The sequence below is a fragment of the Typopeltis vanoorti genome, chromosome 19, assembly GCF_054136105.1.
Source record: "Typopeltis vanoorti isolate ZY-2024b chromosome 19, IOZ_Tvanoo_1.0, whole genome shotgun sequence".
Lineage (NCBI taxonomy): Eukaryota > Metazoa > Arthropoda > Arachnida > Uropygi > Thelyphonidae > Typopeltis > Typopeltis vanoorti.
Genome location: NC_143567.1, coordinates 75,533,339 through 75,555,682, shown reverse-complemented (window position 1 = coordinate 75,555,682; position 22,344 = coordinate 75,533,339). Strand labels below are relative to the sequence as shown.

General features: G+C 35.2%; 1 protein-coding gene across 3 annotated transcripts in view; it reads right to left on the bottom strand.

Moving 5' to 3' along the window:
• Positions 1 to 22,344, bottom strand: part of LOC150096255 (DDB1- and CUL4-associated factor 6-like) — a 443,059-nt gene that overhangs the window by 264,051 nt on the left and 156,664 nt on the right. The gene's annotated exons all lie outside the window — the stretch shown is intronic.

Genomic DNA, 22,344 nt, shown 5'->3' with positions numbered 1-22,344 from the left:
TACACTAGTGGGATTTGCATATGGCAGAAAATCCTGAAAGGTCCTCTGATTTTGAAACATTTATGCAGACTGGCCCAAAATCAGAGAAGTCAATTCTATGACTTCAAAGAGCTGCTGATAGCCAAAAGGGTGGAATATTTCAGTAGCCTGCAAAAATAAAAATTACATGGTAATTTTTCTTTTTGAATGCCATGCTGGATGTATTTAGTGGCATCTGGGCTATGTTGTCTATCCCCATTATCAATTTAATGTTGATAATGATGGTGATAAATTGTTTTCAAGGCTGATGAGAAAGCTTAGAAATTATTATTAATGCCTCACTATGGGAGGCCCACCTAACCACAATGCCTGTATTATACCTCTGCTTAAACTCATTCACCAACAGAGCACTTACGACCATCTCTGGCAACCCATACCACTCATTCACCACTATCCTTGCAAAAAATCTCTTCCTCAAATCAGTACTAAAAATTTTCTTTACCATCTACTCTATAAAACTCTTTTAGTAACTTATATTCTTTTAACATATCCATTATTTTCCTCTATTCAGTTCACCTTTTTAACCTACAAACCTTTGATCTACCTTCTTACAGGGAGCACTCTGCAAACAAGTCCACCATGTCACTTTCCTCTGAATCCTCTCTATCATTTCCACATCCTCAAGAAACTCAAGCAGCCAAATAAATTATATATTTAGTTTAATTCTTCATCCAAGTGTAAGCAAACAAAGTTTGCACCTGAAATATCTTCAGGACTGGGGCAACTCGTGGTAAATATGACTTCTGCATTGCTTCAACCTTGGTATCACCTCTGGATCTGGCTCCCACTGAAGAGACCTCAATAAAAGTCAAAACCGGTCTGGATAGTGACCTTCCCATAATGCATAGCATTATATATGTCTGCAATGAGATGTGCTTTGCATTATGGGATACTAAGGCAAGTGATGTGAAGCTTGATCCACCTTTACCACGAGTTACCCCAGTCCTGACGATACTTCAGGTGCAAACTTTGTTTGCTTACACTTGGATAAAGGATTAAACTAAATATATAATTTATAGTCTAACCAAGTGGAAAAAACTTCCAACATCAAGCAGTCAAATTTATGCATAAATCCAGCTACTTGGTTCAGATATAGCCTTATCAAAGCCTTATGAAGAGGAATAATATTCTTCTTAACCCTGCTTGTTGGTGTATTTCTTTGCATCTAAGTGATCCTCTGCTATTTTGTCTACTTCTGCAATATGTTCTCTGAACTTCAACTCTCCCTATCCACCATCATCCCCACAAATCCATAATCTCATCACTTTCTTGCAGTGCAATCCCATGAATATAAGGCACACCTTGCAATCTCTTTGGCCTGAAGTGTATAACCTTACACTTCACTACATTAAATTGACAACCATTATCCTTTGCTCACACCAATGGTCTATTCAAATAATGGCAAAATACAACAAAAGGCAAAAGTGATACTAAAAACATTTTGAGTTTTGGAGAAATCACTTTGAGAAATCAATCAATTAATGAAGTAACCAGTGATAGAAAATATCTAGGAAGAATACAATTACGACTATGTTTCAACAGTGATGGGAGGAATCCATCAGAAACTTCAAATGTAGAATAGAAGTTGAAATATATGATATACATTCTAAAATACTTAAAATGTAGGGATATAAAAGTTTTATTGTGATGACAATGCACAATTCATAGTTTGTACATGGAACGCTAGACTATCTGAGAAGCACTGTAGCAATTTATAACAAAGATCATGGAAAATCATTTTATTTCTTTTATTTTTTATTTTTATTAATAGTATGGTGACACTGTTCTAGTGGAAAGGCTTATATGTTGGCTATACATTATTATTTTTCAGGAAATTACAATGTATAATCAATATTAATTATGACAATTTTAATTAATACTTCCTATATTTCAGTAGCATTAGATTGCCATCATCAGGGATTGCAAAACAATGATATGTGCACGCAGGCACTAACACACTGGGTAAATGAGGCCGAATAAAGGCAACCAAAGTTAGACCTAGAGTACTAAATGGAGTACTTGCATTTCTTTAGGATTTCTGTTAATTTTTCAGATTTTACAATTACTTTACCCAGTGTTAGTGCCTGCATGCTCATATCATTCTTTTGTGATCCCTGATGATGGCAATGCAACATTACTGAAATACAGGAAGTATTAATTAAAGTTATCATAATTAATACTGATCATATGTTGTAATTTCCTGAAAACAATTAGTAATGTATAGCCAACATAAGTCTTTCCACCAGAATTACCATTATCCATTGAGATTCCATCAAATGCAAGGTCCGTCAATATAGTAAGTTGAAGATTTCCAGACAACTGGAAATTTTCAACTTACTGGCAATCTTAAAATGCTGCTAGGATAATTGCCGGCCTGGATGACCGTGTGGTTAGTATCCGCTCTCCAGCCAAAAAGGCTGCGAGTTCAAATCCTGCCATGGACATGGATGTTTGTGATTGCCTGTGAAAATACTGGTGGTGGTGGGTAGATGGTGTTGTTGTAGATGATGATGATGGTAGTTGTGGTTCATTTAGTTGGTGGATTGAGTGGGGGAGACAAAGCTGTAGAGTAGGTACCCTCCCTCAATGAGTCTTTGGACTTCATGGAGGTGTCACATAATAATAATAATAATGTTATCCCAAATTCTGTCAAAATGAAACAGCAGTTAACTTCATCAAAGGCTCTCTGCATATACTGGCCCATTCGCTTCGCTCTTTTAAGGGAAAAAATTGCTGCTACTCGCATTCTCCTTGCAAAACAAACAAAGCTACTCACATGCTAGAAGAGGAACTCACTGCTATGCTAAATGTCCATGTGGATCCTTACCAATGTCTTGCATGTTTCAGTAAACAAAAAGTTTGAAAAATTAAGATATCAGCATATTAAGAAGTTTGACAATCTATTAAACTCAGCTTTCAAGCCTCAGCAACCCCAAAAAATAAACACTGTTGTTAATTTGTCATCCTTCACTCTGAAGCTGGAAGCAATCAGTACACTCACTCGCAGCCACAATTATACACTAGCTCCTAAGAATATTATCATTAGACAAGTCAAATGAGGTATCCTCAGCCTTTCTATCCATATTGCCAACAATATGAGATTGGATGTAGCCAGTGTACTTATCCATGCAAAATCACCAAAAAGCAACCTCTCAAAAAAGGAATATGAATCTCTACATGAAATTAAAAACAATAATAGTAATTACTAAAGTGAATAAAAGGAATACCACTGTGGATTTAAACTAAAAAGATTACACAGGTAAGTTTACCTCCTTACTTCGAGATCGCTCTGCCTACCTTCTTAGAATACAATCCCACTGATACACCTATCAGAACACTTCACAAGCTCCTTAAAAAAGTCACCAGCAAAATAAATCGTTTAACTCTAGGTCCCCCCCCTTCCAGGGATATATGGGCTACCAAAAATCCGAAAACAAAATGTGCCATTATGTCCCATTGTGAATGGCATTGATTCTCATACTGCCAACACTCCTTCACACACAAAAAAATCAGCCCACTTTAAGCCAGTATACAAAATCCTCACACTCTAACACACTGACATAAGTCAGTTTCAATGTCTCCTCTCTATTCACTGATGTCCCACTCAGACACCTTAGACCTTATCCAAGCTAGATTCCCATCCCCCCCCCCACACACACACACCAATATCTCAGCCCTGTTTCAGTTCACCATGAACTCTGGATATTTCATTTAGCAAGGAAAATTCTACAAACAGATGGAGGGGATGGCTGTGGGTTCTCCACTGTCTCCACCCCTGGCCAACTTCTTCATACTCTCATCATTTTCTTAATACATCTAAACAATCAACATCCCAGGATCCAATTTACCTTAAAAAACAGTGGCATTATTACATGCCAGCCTGACAGATCCCTGGCATTATCAGTCTACAGAAAATTCACACATACTAGTAGATACATTCACCAGCAGTCCCCCCCCCCCCACAACAACAACATGGGATTATAAAAACTCTATATAAGAGGGCAAAATTAATCAGTTCTGATAGCAGTGCCCTAACTACTCAACTTGACAACATTCTCATCACTTTCTTAGCCAATGGCTACAATCCCCACAAAATCCCCAAAATATTAAAACCCTATAACCTCAACTCCCTTCCCCACCCCCCAGAGCAGAGATTATACAAAATATTTCAGGTCTGAAAAAATTAACAAAAATCCTAAAGAAATGCAACCTTAAAATCACTTACAGACCAAACAAAAAATTGGCATCCCTTATCTGCTCCACCCAAGACCAGACACATCCCCTAAACCAACCAAGTGTCTACCATGTCCCTTGCAGTTGCAAACTTTCCTATTATGGCCAAACAGGAAGGACATTCAATATCAGGATTTCTGAAGACATGGACTATATCTGTTTCATTTCCACCATTACAGCCACTCTGGACTTGTTGACCCTGCTTTGGACACTCACCACAGGATATGCTAGAAGAGGGTCACTTTATTAATAAAGTGACATTCTTATTGATTCTCATACTGGCAACACTCCTTTACACATAAAAAAAATCAGCTCACTTTAAGCAAATATAGAAAACCTCACACTCTAATATTTCATATTTGAATAGCCTCTCATATCTGTATTTGCTGATGTCAGCAAATACAAATATGAGAGGCTATTCATGGAATCTGCCTCAGCCCTGAAAAACTTTCCAAATCTCAACAAATCTGGGTGAATGAAACTGCCCCAAATTTGGGAAGCACTCATCCTCAGATCTTCAGCCCAACTGCCAAGAACATCCGATTTAGCCCATTAGGAGACACCATTTAGGACTCTAGGCCCAACTTGGTTGCCTTTCTTCAGCCTTATTTACCCAGTGTTAGTGCCTGTATGCACGTCATTGTTTTGGGATTTTTGAAGATGGCAATTAATGTTGCTGAAATATAGGAAGTATTAGTTAAAGTTATCATAATTAATACTGATTATACGTTGCAATTTCTGAAAAATAATTAGCAATGTTAATTATAACAATCCACAGCCATTTTTGGCATAAGTACAGTGCAGCGTACTAAATACAGTTAACCCTCACTACAGCAAACTATGGGCAAATAATAAACTAGTAGAGACTCCAAATAGTTTGTTATAGTGGACAGTTTTCTAAACTTCTTTTATAATAGCATTGTGCATATAAAGGTCAGGACTTTATTGGCAGTTTGTTATAGTGAGTGAGTTTGTTATACCAGTGTTTACTATAGTGAGAGTTGACTATACTAAATCTCATTAAATTCCATAGTCAAGAAGAATCATTATCATTTCGAATCATTTTATCAATAAAAATTGTCAAATTATATATAATCAGCTAGTCATAAACTAAACTTAAGATCTGAAAATAAATTATACTAGACAAGAAATTATATTCTTGTTATAATCTTTTATACATGCATGAGCAAACAAAAGTTTGCATGTTTACAATTAAGTTACCTGTATACAGATACTGATGATTTGACATCAAGTTGCCTCAGTATCCTATAATGCACAGCACACCTTCCTTTCATAATGTATGTCAACATACATGTCTAAAAGGGAGTGTGCTGTGTATTATGGAATACTGAGGCAAACTGATTATGAAGTCCACAACCTCTATATACAAGTCATGAAGATACCTTCAAGTATAAATTTTTGTTTGTTCATGCTTGGGTAAAGAATTAAAACAATGATATCTGTCCAGTATTATTTACTTTCTAACCAAACAAGAACAAAAAAAAAATTTGCTACAGTTATGACTTAAAAATCACTGTACCATAGTATATGCATATGACAATGCACATAGGGTAAGTGCTCTTGTGACTCCCACCCATGAAAGGCTTCTATAAACCTATAGTACATTCATAATGTGGGTGAGCTATGGATTTTTTTTCTTCCATTTGTGTTAATTTTTATATTTTTTTTGTATTTTTTTAAAATTTATATTTTTACATATTCTGGAAACGCTGCTCTAGAGACCAAACATGGAACTTTTTCAAGCCAATTCAGGCCTACAATAAGTGGGGGAGTTGTCTCACACTGGACTATGAAATTCATTTCCAAACCTAAAACAATCACAAATATCCATACCCATAGTGGAATTTGAACCTGCAGCCTGTTGGTTGGAGAGAGGATATGCTAACCAGGCTGGTGTACATAGAGTGTAATAATATTTAATAATACTATTTGAAACTGTTCAGAGTTGAATGTTGAACTGTCAATATTTTTATCATTTTTGAGAGAGCTATCATGATGTCTGTACTAGACAAAAAACTGTATAGTATTCAAAGAGCTGTACTGAAATGGAGGCAATTTTGTAAAAATATAAGAAAAGTGTTGAAAGTTAATATATGTTTTTGTCTTATATGCTATAAAGATAATTTTGTTTTGCCATTTGCAACTACATTTAACTAAAATTGAAGCAACAACAAATTTTAAGAGATTTTAAATACAAAATTCCATTAAATACCATATATCAATATGGACATATTCTACTGTAGATTTATATACCAAATTTTATTAAATTCTATCTGGAGTAATTTCTATATATAAAATTCAAACATTCTGTCCCTTTGTGGCCCAACCTGTAAATGGTCCAAAACGAAACAAAAATTGAAAAGACAAACTGCATTTCCTGAATTCTAAATGGATGCATTCTCCTGAAGCTCAAGTACTTCAATTTCAAGATATTATATCCATCTACAATCTAGGTTATAAATGACAATATGTCTACTAACAATCTAGGAATAATTTGTGGACAGAGACAAAATGAATGTAACAGATGCATCATACATTTATAAAATGCTCTTAAACTGAATGGGAGAATTATACAGGAAAGTTCTGTGCAAGTATACTTGAGAAAACTGAGCTTAAGACTAAATAGGGATTGGCAAAACCAGATTTTTGCTTTATAAGAAGTCCAAAAAATCATGTGTTTTGCATTATGGAATACTAAGGCAAATGATGTTAAGTCAACAATATATATGCATACATATAACTTGGTTGTGAAGATATTTAACATGCAAACTGTTTGCACACACTTGAGCACAGAAGCAAAACAAGACTATTTCTTGTCTATTATAATTTAGTAAAAAATACAATTTTCTCCTCAAAACGAGCAATAAGCCAAAGAACATATACAGTTAACACACAAATATATGTTTCAAGGGATACAGTTTTGATTGTGCAGTGGTGTATCATTCTTCACTGAGTCTGAGGACTTTATGAGATTGTGGTGGGTAACTAGATAAATAAATATGGATGAAGAGAAGAAACACAACAAAACACTAAGATTCACACAATAAATAAAATAACTGATCAAAGACTGGAGACTATACATATGAAAGTTCTAAGGAAAATTAGAAACAGTAACTTTGAAATTGTTATTGTGTTGAATATTATAACAAACTGCTTTTGTGCTCTGAAGATGCTGGATATAATACCAGCGAAATATCAGCAAATAAGGTGATAAATATTATCTTCTTATTATTCTGTGTAGTCATCAATACCGTGAAAATAAATAATATTACAAATGCTCATTTCACAAATATATTTCTATCAAAAAAGTTGCAACTAACATTCCACATGATCTTTGTGAAACTGTGCCCAACACAAGAGGTACATATACACAGAAAGAGAGTTTCCATGGTCAGAGAAACACATGCAGAACACTGAAAGCATGAACATGTTAATGATGTGGTACATACAGACTATAAATAATAGTGGAGATACAATAAAATCTTGCCTTACACAACATTGCACTAAACATTTTTAAACATGTTTTGATTCTAACTGCTGATATGCAAGTAATGTATATACTATGTATCATGTTGAATAAGTTTCATTTACATCACACAGATTTCGTGTGGTGAACATTTTTCTTTTAGTACTTTGTTTTTTTTGAGATCATGAAGCTTGAATAGAAATTCTCAGTGCATTCCACTGAATTTCTCAACTGTTTATTATAATGCAAAAATCTAGTTTTTAAACCCAATATGGCCTCAATTTTCCTTGAATTTTCCAATTTCTCAAGGATGCATCCATAAATATTTCCTGAAACACTCAAAACAAAATTCCTACATCATTCTTACACTAATTTTTATTATGATATTTCAGGAGCAAAGATTTATGACGTGACTGAAGATATACATAAGGGTGTAGAATGATATGATATAACAGTGAGGATCAGATTGTATAATTTGAAAGAGGATAAATATGGTATATGAGAAAAGATATGAAAGGGTTGCTGAGTGAGGTAAAAATAAAGAATAAAAGCATCAACAATAGATCTGTTACCATGGTGACAGAAGGAAGATGAGGTAGAATGCTGTGATTAAGAACAATTCAGTGAGTAGACTGGAGAGAAGAAATGGTGTGCAGTATATTGATGTAGGGAGTGATTTTAAGTCTAAAGGATTTGTAATGACGATGAGTCCAATGACTCCCTGGAGTTGCCCGTAATAATAGTAATAGTAATAATGGCAGGATAGATTACACTTGAATGGATCTGGTGTTAGGAAAAACTTGTATTCACTAAAAAGTGAACATGAATAGTCAGGAAAAGTATATGTGCCTGGATGGTTTGCATAAAAGTATACCAATGTCTTAAATTAAAAGGATGAAATTGTGAGTAATGAGAGAGGGAGAGAGTCAGAGTCATAATATGTTAAGGATGATGTCAAAAAAAACACAGAACTGGTTTTTGAATGAATAAAAGTGAAAACTGCAGAAATATGTGGAAACTGTTTGAGGAAGACTGTGAGCAATCTTCAAAACAGAAAAATCTTCAGGACTATAATTATGAACAATTTTAACTATGGGAATATATACTGGAAGGGGAAAGCATGTAAGACATGAAAAGAGAATTTATAGAATTACTCAGGGATAAACAACCCTTAAGCAGCATAAGATAGAAGGAACTTGTGGTACAAGAACACTGGATATAATGGTGCTTTGCTTGAGAATATAATATTAAATGAGATGATAATTATACTTTGAACTGGGAGGTGAGAATGCATGGGAGAGCTCTGACCAAGAAGGTATATGAAATTATAATCAAGATTATAATTTCATATTATAATCAAGATTATAATATGAATTACCTTTAACAAAAACATAAAGTTTGTTAAAGGTAATTATGATAATTACCTTTAACAAACTGAGAAATATACATTTCTCAGTTTGTTAAAATTATAATGATTTTAACAAACTGAGAAAGAAGCTTGGGGCAGTGTTGTGGCATGAGAAACTTTATGGTAAAGGAATAAACAGTACATGAGAAGTAGTCAAAGGGCATCAAAGGAAGCTACATCTGATTACTTCCCCAGTGTTAAGAGAATAAATTGCATGAGAGTTAAAGGGATAAATAACACTGTACAGCAAAAGCTATATAAAAAGAGGATGTTGTAAATCTGATATTATTATTATTATTATTATGTGATCCTTCCAGGGAGTCCAAAGACTCATCGAGAGAAGACACCTACTCTACAGCTCTCTGTCTCCACCACTCAATCTATCAACTACAACGAACTGCAGCTACCATCATCTATACCCCGCCCACCACCACTAGTATTTTCACAGGCAATCATAAACATCCATGTCCACAGCAGGATTCTAACCTGCAGCCTTTTGGCTGGAGAGCAGATATGCTAACCGCTCGGCCAATCAGGCCGGCATTATGAGAAGAATAATGACAAGGCTTAGCAGCAGTAAAAAAAAAAACAGGCCAGGAGAGTGATTACTCTGGTGAAGATAAAATAGGATTATGAAAAGAAGTTAGTCACACAAGATAAGAAAAATCCAAGAGAACGTTTTCACTACATAAGAAGTAAAAGAAACACCAAGATGTTCTATAAATAGTTGAGGTGTAAACTATTCACTTTAGTAAGGCATATATTCTGGGCAGATCCATGCATTAGATTACCCTGGATGCTGAGGTGGAACTGCATGAAGACTGATTCAAATACAGCAGTCGAAATGGATGGGATACTAACACAGGTGCCAAAGGAATGTGTAAGAAAATAATGTCCCCAACATGAGTCTGCAACTCTAGTCTTAGCACTGCATGATTTCTAATAAGTATAAGGAATAATGATGGAGCTAGGACTAATGCAGCAAATTATATGCCAATCAGTATTTCTTGTGTGACCATAACATGTGATCACTGCAGTAGGATTTTCTCTAAAGAGCAGCATGGTTTCAGGCCATGTGTTAGCAATCTGATCACATTCCATAATAGTGACAGCACAGTTAGATAATAGAGGTTATGCAAACTCAAAGGGATGGTATAGAAAATAAACTTGTGTGATGGATAAGAGAAAGGTATCGGAAAGTGATGTATAAAGATGATGATAGTTGAGGAAGAATCCTTGTGGCTTGACTTGAATAGGCTGGTAATATTGGCACTTGATAATGAATATCAGTTCAATGTTTCAGAGTGTAAGTTAAGGTATTTTGGACTGAGAACACTGTGGGAAGAGAATTAAATACATAAGGATCAGATGTGAGTAGTCAATGAAACTAGAGCCTTAAGGGATTACAATGAACTTTAACTCTTGGAAGTTCACAGAACACACTGCTTAGGTAGTTAAGTCATTGCATCGGATAAATGCATTGTCAAAGACAACACTAACTTGTAAGAAAAGAAAAAAAAAGTATTCTCCCTTACAAGGCATTCACTAAGCCATCCAAGACTACTGTCCACAGATTTCAGCTATATCCCCATCTCTTCAAATCAAGATGACCATCTTGATTTGAAGAGATGGGGATATAGCTGAAAAGATCCAGTAGGTAATAAAGATGGTAACTGGCCTATTACATTACATATGAAGACAGACTCAGCAAAAGATATTAGAGGACCATAAAAGTTAGTAAGGGGATCTTAAACATCGATACAAGTGAAGGAATTTTAGGAGGCACTTCTGACACAGAAAAACAATATATGAATATATAGATTTATTACTAATATATATAACCAATATTTCGATCTGAAACTTCTAGATCATTCTCAGTGTAACTTGCAATTCGAATTGGAAAATAACAAGGAAGGTATGAGCTCATGCTAGAGTGATATAGCAGAGTATATAAAAAGTTAATACATATACAGCAACAAAAACAAAAAAAAGGGTTATTGTCTTGTGGACTGTGCATTAGATACTCATAGGATCAACTGGAAAAATGCCCATCAAAGAAAATTTAAAAAAGAAAGACTGTTTTTAGAATCTGCAGATGACCTCAGAATTCAGCCTAACTTAAATAATTATGGGTGCAATAAACTTCCTAAAATATGATAGACATTAATCTCAGAGATCCCAATTTACAACAGAGGCTTCCTACAGATGTCTACAGAGGGCACCACACCTAAATAGGACTCATCTTAGATCCACATGTTTCATGTAATATTGTGTTGCCTTTGTATGTGTGTGTGTTACAAGTACATGATTAACTGTGTGCATGATACAGCTGAAGTGAATGCATCATGAAATCGAATAATCTAACTATATTAGAATGCAATGCTTGTGACAACAATAGAAAGGTTTCAGAATACTGTACATGGTAACAGCACCTTGTAAGGGTTTTTTTATTTCTTTTTTTTTATTTATTAAGGAAAGTACTCTCTTGTCAAAACAAAAACTGAAATCGACAACCCTGCAATAAAACAAATGGGTAGTCAACATCTCTAGACACCTTCTTACTCCCACAGAAGGTGGTGACCAATTTACAATGTCCATATCATTTGATAGCACATGCCTCTATCCTCTCCATAACTCTTTCTTTATAATAAAATAATACACGGTACAAACTCTAACAAATTATTGTATACAATACTGTACTGCAATAAGTAATGAAACAACAGGGTGCTAATATGCATTTACTAATAAAATAATCAGATGGAAACACATGGAGCAAGAGTAATTCTTTTAAGCTGTTGATTAAGTAATTTGGATGATTTATCAGAGGAGGCAAGAGATGCTAGTCATTACATCAACTCATTCAAATTCAGGAACTACAACAAATAGTGATGAGGATGGCTCACTAAATGCATAACTTGAGGAAGGTTTTTTTTTAATCTTTTTTTTTTGGGGGGGGGGGGCAACAGCAGAGACAGGCTTCCACATTACACCCAACTCAGTCTGACAATTTGTCCCTTCTTTTCAGCATAAATTTTCTTTTCTAAAACAAGCAAGAAGATAGGAGGGAAAAAACAACAAATTCTCAAATTAGCTTTCAAGTCAGCATTAGTTGTTGTTGTCATGAATAAATATCAGATGATCATTATTTCATTACAACAAACATCATTCTTCTGTACAAGAAAAGGAAATTTAGCCTTGTAGATACAAGTTTATTTATTAGTAAACACAGGTACAAATAAAATTTGCAAACTACACTGGCACATTCATGAGAACAGGTATCATGAGTTTTTTTGCTTACTTCAAAATATAATTCTGTAATACTTAAGAGCTGTTTTCAAATCAAGCTTGTGAAATACATAGCTCTTTTCAACTCAGTTGGAATGATTTTTAAAAAAAATGTAAAAACAGAAGTGCTTTTACATTTTCAAAAATTCCTCACTACTCCAATACAAACAAATAAGATTGTTAATATAACTTCTTTTGATAATGGAGGAATTAACTTGTGCAATGTCAAAATATTAATTCAAAGTTTAATAATTTAACTGCTCTGTACAAAATATTTAAATTTTTTGATTCTAAAGAAAAGTAAACAAAAAAATAAATAAATAAACTGAGAAAAAAGCTTTTCCTTGTGCAAATGCAATTTCTTTTTCTCCCAGTAAAATCTTTTCCATAATTTATGTGTCCACTGGTTTTACAATGTTATTCAATATAAAAATATATAAATACTATAGGGGTGCTTAAGGTTCAAAGCTGTATAACTGAGAGGAGACCTCCACATAGCCTTTAAAGGAATGCGGAGAACCGACCAGGGCTTCTGACCTAATGTCCAATCCTCACCTTCTCGTTGTGCACCCTGTTGGGTATCTACTTGGATACTGAACAGACGAGGATGGGCTGGCAATTTGGGATTTAGCCGACCAAATTGTATTCTTATTGGCTTAAACCAATATACAAAATCATGGTACAACATGACAAAATTTCATGCCGGCTGGGGCGTCGCCCGGTTAAACAAGGCCCCTGTTGTTTTCGCCAGGGAACCAGGGCAAACAGCGAAAAGTCAGCTACTGGAACAAATCTGAAAACAAACCCCAACTCAACATCACCAGAGTTAAAGATCGGTACTATCAACGTAAGACGCCTGAATGGCAAAGAAATGGAGCTAGCTGAGGAATTAGATAAGTACCAGATTGACATAATAGGGGTGACTGAAACAAAAAAGACCAAAACTGGTGAGATCTTTCTGAGCAATAAATACAAAATGTTATATTCAGGCAATGACAATCAAGGAAAAGAAGGAGTAGCCACAGTATTAAACACAAAATACAAAGCTAATCTTCCTGAATGGCAGGCTGTCTCAAGTAGAGTGATGTGGGCAAATATGAGAATGGGGTACTGGACAATGAGACTTATTTGTGCCTATGGTGCCACAGAAGATTCTACTAAGGTAGAAGTGGAGGAATTTTTTGAGGCTTTAGAAAAAGCAACTGACACAATGAAAAATGAAAAGTTGGTCCTTGTTGGGGATCTAAATACCAGAGTAGGAAATGATTCTGAGACATACAAAAATATTTTGGGAAAATTTGGAGAAAAGAGCAAAGCTAATAATAATGGCAAATATCTGTTGGATTTCTGCTCAGGACATGGACTGGTTATTACTAACACCATGTTCAAACATAAAAATGTGCACAAATTCACATGGAGAGAAGAGGCAAGGAATAAGAAAAGTCTCATTGACTATGTTATTGTTGATAGTGATGTTTTCTCCCTGGTGCAGGAAACCAGAGCGTACAGAGGATTTGAAATTGGAAGTGATCACTATTTAGTCTTGAGCAGGATAAAATTGAATTTCATATTGAAAAGAATAACATGTAAGAAAGTTTTAAAGCGAATAAAAGTTGAGCAGCTCTCAGATGTGAGCTGTAGACTAAAATACACAAAGATTATTGAAGAAAAAATGAAAGAGTTTGAGAACAGGAATCAAACCTTGGAGATTCAGTGGCAAACTCTGAAGAAAACATTGATTGATTCTGCCAGAGAGGCATGTGGTGAGGTTGTCTGTAAGGATAAAAAAATCAGAACTCCCTGGTGACACAGGAAGTTAAAAAGGCAGTGATGGAAAAGAAGAAAGCATACCAAAAGTTCCTGTCAAATAAGTCAGCTTGTGCTCTTAGAGAATATAGAGACAAATGCAAGAATGCTAAACACTGTGTAAAACTAGCTAAACAAAAGTCATGGGAGGATGGCAAGAATATAGAAAATAAATATCAAGAAGGTGGCAAAATATTCTGGAGGTTGTTGAAGAAGCTTAAGAATGGAGGAAAGAGTGCTATAAAAGGAATTAGAGATGTTAAAGGTGTCGTGAAAACGGGAGAAAAAGATATCCTTGAAGTATGGAGTAATTACTTTGAAAAACTGCTAAATGAAACAAGCAGTGATGACACCACAGTGGTAAAAAACACTGACCAGGCATGCAGTCAGGAATACATATCCATAATTGAAGTAGAAAAAGCCATCAAAGGTTTGAAATGTGGAAAGGCAGCTGGAGTAGATGATATTCGACCAGAAATGCTGAAATATGGTGGTATAAGAGTCTTACAGTGGCTGCACTGCATAGTTCAGAAAGCCTGGACAGAGGGACGAATTCCCGATGATTGGAGTAGAGCTCTCATAGTACCCATATATAAAAAGGGAAATAAAACTGCATGTGAGAATTACAGAGGTATTTCCCTACTGAGTGTTCCTGGCAAGATCTATGCAAGTATACTTGAGAAACGGTTGAGAAGAATTGTGGAAGAAAAGCTTGGTGAAGAACAAGCTGGATTCAGGCCAAATAGAGGCTGTCAGGATCAGATCTTCACTTTATGACAAATAGTCGAGAAAGCATGGGAATATAACAAAGATATGTATTTAAGTTTTGTCGATCTGGAAAAGGCATATGACAAGGTGCCAAGAGAGAAGCTATTCAATACGCTGCAGTTATATGGTGTCAATGGGGCATTATATCAAGCAATACTTAGTCTTTATTTGAGTTGTAAGTCAGCAGTTAGAATTGAAGGAAGTACAGGAAGATGGTTTAATGTTAAATCTGGTGTGAGACAAGGATGTACATTATCCCCTCTGTTATTCATTATCTATATGGATCACATTATGAAGGAAAGTGGTATTAAACCTGATATCAAAATTGGAGATGTTAATGTCAGCTCTTTGCTTTATGCGGATGATGTTATACTTCTAAATAAATCCGCTACAAGTCTGCAAGATTCTCTGACTAAACTGAATAGCTGTTTCATAGATATGGTATGAAGGTCAGCAATAAAAAGACAAAGACAATGAAAATAGGTAGAATCATTGAAAATGTCAACTGTGTTGTGAATGGAGAACATGTGGAACAAGTAAAACATTTCAGCTACTTAGGCACAATTTTTACTGAAGATGGTAAATTAAATACAGAAATAGACAACAGAATCAGCAAAGCTGGTATGGTAGGAAGTCAATTGAATAAATTTATATGGAATAAGAGAGAAATTAGTCGGAACACTAAATTAGCTGTATACAAGACAGTGTTCAAACCAGTTTTAACTTATGGATCTGAGAGCTGGGTCAGAAGTAAAACACTTGACCAAAGACTAGAGACCACAGATATGAGAGTCCTGAGAAAGATTATAGGCATGAACAGATGGCATCAATGGCAGTATCATTTTAAAAACGAGGATATTAGGAAAGAACTTGACATTGTCAGCATCCAGGAATGCGTTAGCAGAGCTAATCTCAGGTGGTATGGTCACTTAAACAGAATGGACGAGGAAAGATTAGCAAAACAAGTGTTCTCTGCCAGGTTGGCAGCAAAACGACCCAGCGGAAGACCAAGATATAGGTGGATTGATACGGTACAAAGTGCTTTAGATGATAGAAATATAAGATCTGATAATGTTGGAGTGTTGACAAGTAACAGACTGATTTGGAGGAAAATTGTAGATAGGAAATTAATAATGATGTAATTTTTTTCATGTAGTACTATCATATCCTGTACACCCCTTGAGGGTACATGGCAGGAATTTGATGATGATGATGATGATAAATACTATATAAGATAATAAATAATTTACTTATTATCTCACATCTAGGAAGATACATGGAACTTATGTTTTTGGATATTCAAAATATAAATGGCACATTTTGTTAATAAAATTCATTAACTTCATGGCAAATATAAGCAAAGCATATGTGCAAAAAACAGTAATCTAACCTTGTAGTTTTAAAGAAATAAAGCAGTTTCCATATATTTATAATCATAATTTATAAATAGTACTCCACAGCTGTTTAGAGTTATAAAGAGATATTTAGCAATAACAGTTTTGTTTACATTTTAAATTTAGCAATCGTTGATTGTACATGCCTTTTAATTAGTATTAAAAGTAACTTAAAGGTATTAGTCTAACAGATAAGCTTAGGCGTTGATGGTTATTCATGACTTATTTTTCACGGTATTAACAACACCACAAACACTTTTATCAACAAGGATGTTTTATTAACGCTAATATTTCGCTGATTTTCAACTCAGCATCATCAGAGCACAACACACATGTAAACGCGACAGTGAGTGAGTGAAACAATATAATTGCAAAAGACAAAAGATCTAAAGTCCTATTTTTGGCGCCCTCTAACGGAAAAAAAAAAAAAAAAAAAAAAAGCAGCAGTTATCCAGGAGTTTTTCTTAGGATAACCGTCTCCCAAATTTTTGGCAAATTAATGCAACCATATTTGTTAAGGTTGGGAGAATTCTTCAAAGCCATTGCTGACTCAAAAAATAATCAGCGAAATATTAGCGTTAATAAAACATCCTTGTTTGTTCAGTAATGTTTTGTATAAGAAAGAAATCTCTCTTTATAAACATGCCCTGTCACAAACTGATTAAGATATTAAGAAAGAAAGAGATTCACCTCGCACTAGATTCAAGGTTACATTGTGAGTGTATCATGTAATTTAGCGCTGTAAAATTGGTGATTTTTATCTGTTTTGTGTTTTTCATTAGAAAATTAGTGTATTAGTAGATTTTCATGTTTTTAAAGTATTTTAGTTATAGTGTACTTATAACATTTTATTGTGATATTGTTGGCATGGCACCAATGCAATGAACAATGGCGACAAAGACCACGTTGTCCAACGATTTGAATTTGTGGGATTTTATTCGTTGCAGTATGTGTGAAATGTATTCATCGAGAAAATTAAAGAATATGTATTAAGTGTTTCAAAAAGTGAGTGTCTGTTAGGTAATAAGAACGCAGCAAATACTGATAATAAGATGGAAAATTATGTAATTAATGTCGAATGTGTGGCCATGGAAATACACGAAGGAAATGGATATTAATAAAGAAATAGTGTGCTTAAATGTTATCCTTCATAGGACAAAGTGTGAAATTGAAAAACTGCAGAAGCAGCAAGAGATTAGCAGTGCTGAAAAGAGAAAGAAGCAGCTGGTTTGAAGGAATAATAAAGACCAACTGAACAAACAAGAAAATCAAGTTAAGGAGAAAATTATGTATGGAAATTCAATGATCAGGGAAGTACTTAACAAAAGTGATGACAAAATCCTGTTTCACAGGCACAAAAATTCACGATACTAGCCATACCATCCGGATGCAAAAAGGTAAGTCAAAGGAAATAATTGTCTTGATTGGTACAAATGATTTGAAAGGCAAGAAAGTAAAGATTGTAAGTCTCCTAACATGCTATGATAGAGGCAAACTGAGGAGAAAGGCGATGCTAGATAATGGGTCTATACGTAGGTTGTACAGAAAGAATGATATAGGATTTGTGGATCTGTGGTCTGTGTTTGATGGAAAGAAGGATCTGTACAATGCTGATGGAGTACATCTAAATGGTTTCAGTGTTTAGGTGTCTAGAGAGAGCTTTATTCTATGGGCATGCTAAAATGCAAATTCAGGAAAACTTAAGCAATTAGGGTGGAAGCAAGTGAGTTTGTGTGAAGGCACCCATCAAGCAAGCGAGTGTGAGAATAACCAAGTGAATAATCTAGTCTCTCAAGCAAAAATATTTAATAGGGTAGTCAATTCAGAAAGTAAAGGTGGGGTGGGTGAGGACCTAAAGGGATGCTGCAGTTTCTATATACTAATGCTAGAAGTATCAGGAACAATAGGGAGGAGTTTTTGGCATTGGTTAGTGCAACCTCACCAAAGGTTATAGGCATTAGTGAGACTTGACTAACAGCAGATGATGTAGTTACAGTGAGAGAATGTGAAGGGTTTAGTATTTTCAAGGAAGATAGAACTGTGTGTGTGTGTGGGGGGGGGGGGGTACTGCTGATGATAGCAGATGAATTGAAGCCCAAAAGAATAAGGAAGGAGTGTCCTTGGTTCAATTCCCGTCACCGACGTGAGGAGCTTAAGGATCTTCCTCAGCCATAACCAAGTTAGCTGGTCTTGGGTGTGGACAGCACGGTTCCCCCCCCCCCAGTTTATCTGGGGTTTTTCATCCCGCAAGCAGGCAAACCAGCCCTGTGAACACACGGATCTACAGCCATAAATACTTAACTCCCAATGAGAGGGCTCAACTCGCCCCAATAGAGACAGGGGGAGAAAAGGGAAGAAACCCCATATCAATAAATAAATAAGATATAGTTAAGGGTCATCGAGAGGAAGCACTATTAAATTGTATACCTAGGGTAAGGAGGATTAATCAGGTAGGAGTTAGATGAACGAGTAATATCATTAAGCACCAGCTGCAGAAGAAAAAAATGCTGTGGAAGGAATATAAAGAGAACAGTGACCAGCAAACTCATGAACAGTACAAGACACAGGCAAGAAAGGTGACCAACATGGCACGGAAGGCAAAATCAGATTATGAGAAGAATTTAGCCAAGGAGGCCAAAGAAATTCCAAAGTGTTCTTTCGTTATGTGCCAAGTAAGAGGAAGAATGACTACGGAAGATTAACCTTAATGAGTGATGATGGTCACAAGCAGACAGAAGAGGATAAAATAGTTGAGTTAATGAGTGACCACTCTGCAAGGGTATATCATCCTAGCGAGGTTACTGCTTTAACCTATGTGACAGACACTAATGTGGGAACAGAGGTGGATGAATTGGAGATTCTTAGGATATTGTAGAATCTCAATACAGCTGTGGGATTAGATGGGATATCAGCTAGAGATTTGCAAGAACGTGCAAGGGAACTGGCAATGCCTTTGACTAGGCTCTTTAATTTAAGTCTCAGCTCTGGTAGAGTTCCAAGAGAGTGGAATGAGGACAAAATAATTTCCTTACATAAGGGAGGTTCTAAGACTGCAATAGCAAATTATAGACCAATCAATATCTCAGGCATGGTGGTAAAAATAATAGAAAAATTGGTAAAAAAGAGAATTCAAGAATGAGTAGATAAAAATATGATAATTGTATGAGGATCAACATTGCTTTGTGAAGGGGAAGTTAGAAAGTTACTAAGACATGAATGACTTAGTAACTTTCTAACTTTTTATAATACAGTAACAGCTGAGTTAGATAAGGGAAATGGCTACATGATGATTTTGATGGATTTTGCAAAGGCATATGACAGAATACCACATGGAACTCTGTTACACAAATTACAACAAATGAAGATAGATGACACTGGTTAAGTGGATAAGAAGGTGGCTGCTGGACAGATATCAAAAAGTGGTATATGGAGGGGCAGAATCAAGGCGTAAACAGGCGACTAGTGGTATGCCATAAGGTTCAGTGCTGGGACCACTGCTGTTTAATTTGTACATAAATGATAAATAGTAAATAACCTGAAAAGAAATATTCAGTTGTTTGCTGCTGATGAGAAATTAGGTAGAGTAACAGTCAATCAAGATGATGTGGAGAGTTTGCAAAATGATTTAAATAGGCTGTCAGTATGGGCAAAAGATAATGGGTATCATTTTAATGTCAAGAAATGTAAAGTTATGCATTATGGGATAAATAGATTACAAGCTGTGTATCACATTGATGGCACTGTACTCCAGGAAATAGATGAAGCTAGAGATTTAAGGGTGGTGGTAGATGGAGAGTTAAAGTTTAAAGGACATATTGCTAAGGTAGCTCATAAGACTACTTGGCTATCGAAGAACACCTTAACAAGTAGAGATAAGGAAAGTTGTTATTCCCATTTATAAGGCCTTGATATGCCTGCATCTGGATTATGCTCAAGTCTGGTCCCCTGGGTTTCTTGGGGATGAGAAAGTGGTGGAGAAGATTTAGAGGTAAATGACCAAGATGGTGAGTGGCCTGTGGAATGTTCCTTATGAGGATAGGTTGAAGGTGTGTGTGGATTGAAGAAAAAGAGGGGATATGATAGAAACGTTAAAGTTGCCTAAAGGGTTTTACAGTATAGATGTAGGGGAAATGTTTCAGCACTTGGCTAGAGGGATCAGAACAAGGAGATCATCCCTAGAAGTTGAATAAAGGAGTGGTTAGTAGGGGTGTGAGGACTAGACTTTTTGCTTGGAGAGTTGTGAATGAGTGGAATGGATTGCCAGAGTTAGTTGTGAGTGCTTTTCTGTTAATGGGCTCAAGGAAAGTTATGATAGATTGTGGGGGTAGACTGCGTCTGCCATGATGAGTCTTCGAAGTCCATACATTTTCCCGTATAATAATAATTTCTGTACCTTAAAACTTTGAGGAGAAAAGAAATTTCTAAGTTTCATGTAACTGAAAAACTGTAGCCTTCTTTACAACAAACTTGAGTTTCATTTTTACTGCCATGTTTCCTTTGTTGCACCAGGCAATAATGCACTTGTGCAAAGTTAATGTATTTCCAAATAAGAAGTTTGATACAGTGAGAGTGAGAACAGGTATCGATTAAAAACAAAATAGAATACACTCTGAGATATATATATATATATGTGTGTGTGTGTGTGTGTGTGATATATAATAATATCATCATCATAACACTAATAATTGGTATATTGGTCTGTTCCGGTCTTATTATCCATCCAACATCCTTTTTTGAGGTCTACCCTGCTTTCTCTTTCCAATTGACTTATATTTTAGTATTTGTTTAGGATGTCAGGTGGTGGCCATTTGGTTTACATGTTCAATCCATTTTTGTTTATAATTGTTTAGTTTTTCTTCTATTGATATAATAATATATATGTGATAAATATAGTATAGCAGAATTTTTTAACTCAGAAATGCAGATAAGACCATTAAGAGAGCAGCAGCAAACAGTTTTCCAGAACTAATGGGTGAATTTCCCCTCTAAAGGATATTGAAAATTTAGGTAAAGCTGTTATGAAGGAATTATACATAATTTCTACCTGAAATAACAGACATTTTCTTTGTTTCTTCCTTGTTTAAAATTTTTAAACAAGGAAGATTTTTATGCTATTTCCAGAAGAAAAAGGGAACTTCAAAAATATGTTTCAAAGAGACATTAAAAGATCACTTTTGTTATACTCAAGATATGTAGAACATCAGGAATCAGATAGAATTTCATTGATATGTATAATATTTTTTAAATGTAAGAAAATCATGTATCACTTAGTTATTTAATTAGACTGGAATGCAACACAGCTGGAAAAGGAAGAATCAAGCATTTATTTACAATAAAGGAGTTAACTGTGATTTTTTGTTTATCTGTTCTTAAAAAAAAAAAATCTTCAAAATCATTTATATATTGATCCATACATGAGAGGTTGAAAGACCTATAAGAACATCAGTGCCATGCATGAGAAACAGATGAGGACTGAGATAGAAGTTTATTGATTTTTTTTTTTTTTTTTGAAGAGCTGCAGGTTGTAGTTGTTTAGGAATACTTTATGATGAAAGCTGTTCCAGAGAACAGAATAAAATGTGGCAGATGGAATAAAAGGGAAACAGGTGAAGCAGGTTTGGTATGTTTGTAGTTGTACACTAAAGGGATGCTGGACAGCTACTGCTCTTGTATTGACAGGTGCAACAGAAAGTGGAGGAATGATGGTTGCCAATTCACTGGAGCATTGACCATGGAAGTATCTGTAAAATAGACATAGTGCTGAAACACTGTGTCTGTGAGAAAGGGATCATCTATGATCCTAACTGCTCACCTTTGGACAGCATCAAGGGCTTTTAAGGGAAGTTTGAGGTGCATCATTCCAAACATGTGAGCAGTATTCTAAGCAAAGATAGGAGATAATTAGAAGAAACACACGTATAAAC